We start from the raw sequence: 7761 nt of genomic DNA, 5'->3' as shown, positions 1-7761 counted from the left end.
ATGGAGGAGGCACTAGTGGAGAGATTCAGTGAGTAGTGATATAAGCTAAGCTTGGGTCTAGGAAAACTAGCTATTTGTGGGGCAGAATTACATTTGTCAAGAAGGGTGCAGATGCGCGAGTCTGAGTGTTTTAGTGTGTGAATAAATTGTAAAGATCATACTTTAGAGATGCTATGCAGAAAGAATCAGCAAAATATAAACACAGACTGGACAGGAGAATTCAGAAGGCTCTGAATCAAAGATGATGTCTCAGGGCACCTATACATGTGCAGGGAGGCTGTTCCAATGCACTGTAATTCCAGCGCATCGGCACAGACTCAGTTAACTGAGTCTGCTGAAGCATGGTAATTACTGCACTCCAGCAGACTCCAGCATCATGTGTATTAGCACCCCAGCACTGAAAAATGGTGGTGGGGTGCTTTAAACCAAAGTTTGTTTGATCAACTTTAGTTCAAAGCACCCCACCGCCATTTTTCAACACGGAGTCACTAATACACATGACTCTGCAGGCACTTTTAATTAGAGCAGCTCTTGGAGCTGCACTAAATAAAGCACCCACCACCTCCTGGAGCATGTTTATAAATGCCCTAAGTTCCAGGCATTGGCAGGAAATTAATGTTATTCATAGTGACTGAGAAACACAATAATGGGACATGGTGGGGTGGACATGAAAGGTTCTGTTTTAGAGGTATCAAGCTTGCTGATGGCTAGAAATCCATGAGGTAATGTCAGAGATGAATCAATATTTAAACATCATGTAATTTACTATGCTAGATACATTTATGCTGGTGGCTTCTTTCAGATGGGAAAGAACCTGTTGGCAGGAAGCAGAGGGTGCTGGGGATGTGCTTCTTGCCTAAGAAGAGAAGGATAGTGTTTTGCAGTCAGTGGGCAGATGCAGATATTCTCTGTTATGAGAAAAAAACATATTCTGCTTACTCAGCGTGTTCCTGTGACTTCATACTGAGAACTCTTCCTATTTGTACTAAACTATCAAGGAGACTGAGGTATGCAGTGACAGATTTTCTAGTGTAGAACTAGGCCTCAGGAAATGAAACTTTTAGACTTCCTTCAACCTTGGGACTCAAATTCCTTTCCCTAGTTGGCTGATTTTGAGAGGGGAGGAGTGTTGGGTAACATTTTATTATGACACAATACATTTCCAGATGGAAATGTACAGTGTTGCACTTGAAAAAAATCACTGAGAATTTATTAAGGTATCTATTCTTGCATCATGCCTGTGAATATTTTGCAAATGGATATTTTATGCCATTTTAACCTTTCTTGCACAGGTTGACTATTCTATACACTGCTCTAGCTTCTCTAAGAAAGGCAATCAAAAATCTAAAATGGAAGGTGATGTTAAAAGGACTATAACTCAGGGTCTGTCTCCAGGGTATTTGTAAAAAAAAGCTGCAGGAGATGAGATGAAAATGGCTTACAATATTAACTGCAAACTAAAGGAGAAGCAAAATTCAATAAAACTTTAATTTAATCAGGTTATAGCTTAGAGAAATAACTTATATCTGCTTTATTTTCTTGATAGACTTAGCAAAATAAAACCTGTAATTTACCAGCTATTCCACAAATTTGTTTAAAATATCAATCAGATAAAGTCTGAACTTATACACAGAAACCCATCATTAACACAATTACATTCATGATGAAATGTAAACATTATCACTTAGTGTCAACTTCTTAGAAATCAAGAGACTGAAATGCATAAAGTAACTTCTAAGTTGTCATTCAGAGTTGCATATGATTAAAAACTGTTTTTGTCTTTCACATATTTGAATGATTAGATATTTTAAGTCATATTTCAATACTGACAGAGAATGAATTAGAGACTGGTATATATACCCGTCTAAAATACATTTCCTATTTCATTTTTAACCCACTTTTTATTGCCCCTAAGATGATACTTACAGGATTACTGCTATTGGTGTCCTCTAAAGCAATTTAATAATCACCAGCAATTGCTTGAGCTCCCTATCAAATTCAGACTCAGGGCTTCAGAAAGCTTGCTACAACTATTTCCCTTCCCTGCCCCACCAAACCCAAGTTCAGCAGGGTTCATTTGATAAACAAGCAAAATATCCATCCGCATTTACACTAGCAAGAGTACCTATGTGTATTAAGAAAATTATATTCTACTTTCTATTCTGTGGTGGGGGCAGAAATCTGTTGAAGAGGACTATCCTTTTCCCTTTTGTACAACTGTGTGCATGAACGGATAGGATTTTGAGGGTCTAAATGAGCCTAAGTAGTGTTAAATGCTTCACCTTTTGAAGTTCCTTTTGCAGAGCATGAGTACATTACAGTAAGACAAAACAGAGCCAAAATATCTATGCTATGCAGGTTTGGTAGAAGCATCCTCATGCACTAAATATTGAGCTGAGGATTTAGCCTTAAATATATATGTTAGTATCTTTGTATTTGCATCTTTTGTAACTTTGCAAACACTGGGCATCATTTTATTGAATGGGACTTAATAACTTAAGTGATGGTTTTGGTCAATATATTTCCTCTTAGTTCAAATCAAAATTATAGCCTGCACAATTCTGTAAAGATCTGTAAATGGTTTACCTTTAAACTGTGACCATTTAACTGAAAAACTCTGGATTGGTATGATTCTCTCTTGTACATATATATTTTTTCAGTAACAAAAAAATCTATTCTAGGTGCAATTATATGAACAAATGCACTTCACTTCAAAAAGGGTGTGTCTACAACATTGTTATGGCTCTGTGCTTTAGTAGTTCCTTTTGCAAGTACTAAATCATACCTCAGTAACTGCCCATACTGTACTGTGCATGCGGTGCATGCAATGGCGACATGTAGGGAGTGCACAGGGGTGCATGTGCACCCCCTGAGAGCACTGGTGCACCCCTTGACAGGCTGCACCTCCCACTTAGCTCCAGTGTCCCCCCTGCAAGCACTGGCCAGGGAGTGGGAGCACCAGATGTAGCATCACAGCCACTTCCAAGAGTGCCGCAGCCACTTCCCAGTTGGTGCGACTGGCTGTGAATTCAAAAATCTCATTCAGGCCTCCTGAAGAGATTTTTAATCAACCAAAGACAAGAAATTTGCCACAAATGGATGCAATTTTTTTCTGGAGTTTTTGCTTTCTACTGTATATGATCCTTTCCTTCACAGCTAGCTCCCTACTCCCCCATACTTGCCTTGGCACTTTGGGAGTTATCTACTAGTTTGCATACAGCAAAATTTGTCATCTTCAGCTTGTAACTTTCTGTTAGAGTTCCTCATGGTACTGCAATGCACCCAGCAAGTTGAGAATATGACCTCTTATGGGGAAAGCTTTTAGGGTCAAGTGAAGTCTCTGTCAATCTAGTGGACATCTTTGTTCTTGGCCACAGCACCAAAGTTCCCTAAAGACACAACATTTTACAGCTATAAAAAACTCATTCATCTTCAGCTTGGCTTCCACCCACCTATGGACTATACAAATATGTGTTTTATTTGAAACTATAAAGCTCACCATACTCTGAAAACCTAGGAATGATTACTTCCTAGTCCAGAACGCTGTGATTTTTAAAGAAGTCAGAAGAGCACAAAGTATGGCTAAAATCTTGTGTCAAGTACTTATAGATTGTTGGATGAAAAACATATATGTCCAAATGAATGGCTTTCCAGAAAAATCCAAAAAGAAACTCTAGCAGTTCAAGATAGAAAAACTATCAACATGATGAACATAAAGCTATATTATCTTCCAAGAATTCTAACAACCCACAGTGAGGAACCTGAAACCTGCACTTCTCATCTTCTGGAAACCTAAATTTGTCCAAGTCACCTTGTCTAAGACTGTTACAAGTCTTAGGGCACAATCCTCACTTTAGGGAAATCAGCTGGTTTATGCCAGCTGCAGATTTGAGATACAACTTTACCTTGACATAAGATGCTGCAACATCCCATAGTACAGAAACTCTATAAGTAGTAAAAAGAAAGGTATGTGAACTAGTGCAGCTCTCAATAGTTTCAGATTGTCCAATGAATGGAATTCATTGAAAGTGCCTTTCAGTGAAGCAGAACTTGAAAACTAGTTTCATTGCGCAAACAAGTTTCAGGTTTTCTGCAAATAATAATATGACTTGTCACCACATGAAGCAACACATACTGTTTAGTCATGGGCTTAAAATTATTGAGGGTGGCTTGCTAGCTCTCTGCTCAAATGAGTCACAAGCCAGTATAGGGAAAAGGTGTGTGAAGCTAAAATGATATATTTACATAAATAAATGTGTGGGAAGAAGATAAAAACAGTTGACACCATAGTCCACTCAGGATTAGTCAGTCACCATTAGCAATCCTCTACATAGGAAGAAAGTCATGGAAAAAAGAATAGTGCTACACTTTTAATACAATAGGATACATTTTCTCGTACCTAAAACTTACGTGTTATTAAATTACATTGCAAAATATTCTTCAGCCAAAAGCAAAGTGACTTACTTCACAATATATTCAGCATTCTTACAAATCTCATTGATTATGTAACTAAGGTGCATTTGGGGCTGTAATAGAGCCCGAATAACAGCACCAGACACTGAAGTATTCCATTCACAGAACAAGTATAGTAGAAACATCGTTACATTTACTTGCTCTGTTTTTATCTATGGTCATGCTCAGCACCTACACAATAACTTGTAAATTAAAGCCCCAGCCCCATGTCACTATTAGTATAGCACACACATTGAATAAAAAGCTGGGTCCTACCCTGAAGGTCTTGATAGCTAGAATCAAAGGCAATAGGTGAATATAATTAACAAATGGACTATGGAAAAACAGTGCGACTACCAGAACACCATTGTAATTACTGAGTTTTATGTACACATATCACTTCTAACCTAGGAGTATCAGATTATGCATATTCATACCCACCCTGTTGATGAATACTAAAAATCAAAATTTCTTTGGTTTCTATTTCAAGTCCAGGGTCACAAGACCATGAAGGATGTTTTAAATTCTCTACTTAAAAAAGACCTACGGTTTCAATAGGATTTTATTGAAAGGGTGGAATGATATGCTTTGGAGATTGAGGTAAGCTTTGGGGAGGAGTAGGATTTAACAGAAGCATAGATGTTTGATTCTTGGGTTTAAATCCTAATACATTGGAATATAAAAGCAATGGCATTTTGTGCACATTTTCTCAGTTGCTACACACAGCTCTTGCTCATGAAAATGTATACTCTCCTCCCCAGATTATTATTTACTATTTTGGATTTGTCTTATAGATAGGTTTTTGCAAAGGAAAGAAATACAAAGGAATTCTTCCTAGTGAAAGTACAGTTTAGTATCCAATTCATTCTTTTCCTGACACTTCTCATTCTTTCAGTTTCCTTTGGTTGCTTTTTAAAACCATAAAACTACTGCTAAGATTCTCATGCTATGCTGTAAAGTAATCCTTTACTTTACCTTCTTTCCTGTTCTTTATCTCCACATAGCCTTTTAAGAAGGAAAACACTTACAATTGCACTTTTGGGGCACCATCCATACTCCTTTTCAGGCTCTGCTCCACTTACCCATTAGATGAAGGAACTTCTGTGAGCCAAGCAAAAAAGCCATGCATATTGGCTTGATCTGTTAGCTGGCACAGTAGTATCCTGTTAAGAAACACCTGCACCATTTGTCTCATGCAATCTATCCCATCACATGGCTTGCTTTAAGCTGCATGACCATAGACAAGGAGTGGTTTGTGCATACATTCACCAGTGCTGGCAGCTGTGAAGGAAACCTGAATTAAGTAACTCAGGGAGGAGTGGCAAGGATCAGGGGATCTACAGCGGGGTTGGCAAAGTGGCAGGATTGGTGGGCTGTGGCAGATCTGCAGGGGGTGGGGAGTCAGGGGGCTAAAAATCACCCAGTCAGGGTTGGTGGCGTTGGAAGAGCATAACCCTGAGGCTGAGGCAGGTATCTAGATTTTCCCAGCCCTGGGGCTACCCTCTAAAAGTGTGAAGCTATTTAGTACATCAGGCTAATCCATTCCCAATCTAACTTAGTTCACCTCCACAGGCTAATCAATTTAGTTCAGGTCAGCCATTTTTTGCCTGATTTAATCTTCCCAAACATCTGCACAGACTGGCATTTAGATCAACCCAACCCTAGCTAGGTCAATGTAAATATAACAACTGTACATACCCTGAGTGATCCTATCTGGAATAATCTGATAATTTAATATCTGTATTTTAGGACTCTCATGTTTTTTAAATACTTTCTTCAGTAAAATTAATAAAAACTTCTTTACTGCATCTATATTGCAACACAGATAATTATCTGCTGTCCACAGTAGCATTAGCTCCTTTTTCTTTCTCTGAAATGATTACCCAAACCTTGGAAAAAACCCAAAAGATTGCAAAACCAAAACAACTTAATATTTAGCCCTCTTCATCTTCAGAGGGTATTACAACCACTAATTAATTTTGACAAACACCTTTTGAGTGACTAAAAAAATGACATTTTATGAAAATGACACAGAAATAAATAAATTGGTAATGTGCGTTTCCCCCATACAAATACATTTTGAAATCTCTCCTGCCAAGAATGAAGTTATGTGCCTTTATTTCATGTGTTTTCAACAATCTGGAGAAAAGTGACTGAAATAAACACTACATGGGGCAAAATTTTGTTAATAAATTTAAGAGACTGTCAATTACATTATCAAATATGGTCCAAAGCATCCTTCTTTTTCCCATGCTGTCACTTACCTTACAAATCAGTCTATTCCCAAGCAGCAGTATCAGAGCCTTCTATCAAAGTACCATGACTAAAATACAGCAGCTGCCATAAGAAATAAAACGACTGTACATAGGCATGATAAATTTCAATTTAACCCCTTTAGCATAAATTCATTTTCTGTAGGTTTATTGATTACCACATTAGTGTCACAGGCAGGTAAGCCTGGCTCAGGAACCCTCTTTCTCTTTCCTTCCCCATCCAATAATTATCCTTAGTCCTTATTGTTCAAGAACCAGAGGTCACTTCAAAATTCTACTCTCCTCCTCTCCCCATTTTAGCATGCAGTGAACAAATTTGCATAAAATGAAAATTGTTGAAATGTAACTATATAGAAGGACTGACTGGGGATCCATCTGGGAAAAATGAGTTTATTCATAAAGGATAGAGGGATGGATGAGACACTGAAGGTACATGGGGGTCAGTTCAAGAGATCTAACTAAACTACCAAGACACTATCAATAGTGACAGATGACTGAAAGCATTAGAAAACTGGGGACTATGCAATGGAGGAGAATATCAGACAGCAACCAGTGTTTTGCGGTATTTGGCTAGAGGAAGGGTGCAAAAAGCCCCAAGAAACTGAGAAATGATGGAAAAGGTTCCCAGTCTCGAAGCTAAGGAACTCAAGGGATGACTGAAGCAGATTGCCAGAAGGCATCATAAAAGGACAAAATTAGAAGCAAAGTCAAAGGGAAGCTTTGCTTTGTAACCTTGACCATCCCCTTGGCAGCTGTTTACTGTGCTGGCTGCATGCAGCTTCTAAGTGTCCTTCACGGGTATCCTAGAACACCCAGTTTGAAAGTCACAAAGGAATAGATTACTGTAGGCAGGTCTATGTCTGAAAGATAAAGTCCAACTTGGTCAATAGGAAAGGTACTCCTGGTATCACTTGCAATTGGAAAAGTAAGAGTAACCACACCTTGTCATGCATCCACAGATGCATCAGGAACAGGTCCAAGGAGGTGATCCTCCCCCTCTATGCGGCACTGGTCAGGCCGCAATGGGAGTACTGCG

This window comes from Gavialis gangeticus, unplaced genomic scaffold (genome assembly GCF_001723915.1).
Source record: "Gavialis gangeticus isolate Ggan-Ray unplaced genomic scaffold, GavGan_comp1, whole genome shotgun sequence".
NCBI classification, from domain to species: Eukaryota; Metazoa; Chordata; order Crocodylia; family Gavialidae; genus Gavialis; species Gavialis gangeticus.
The sequence above is the reverse complement of the archived record's forward strand: the minus strand, read 5'-3'. Positions refer to the sequence as shown.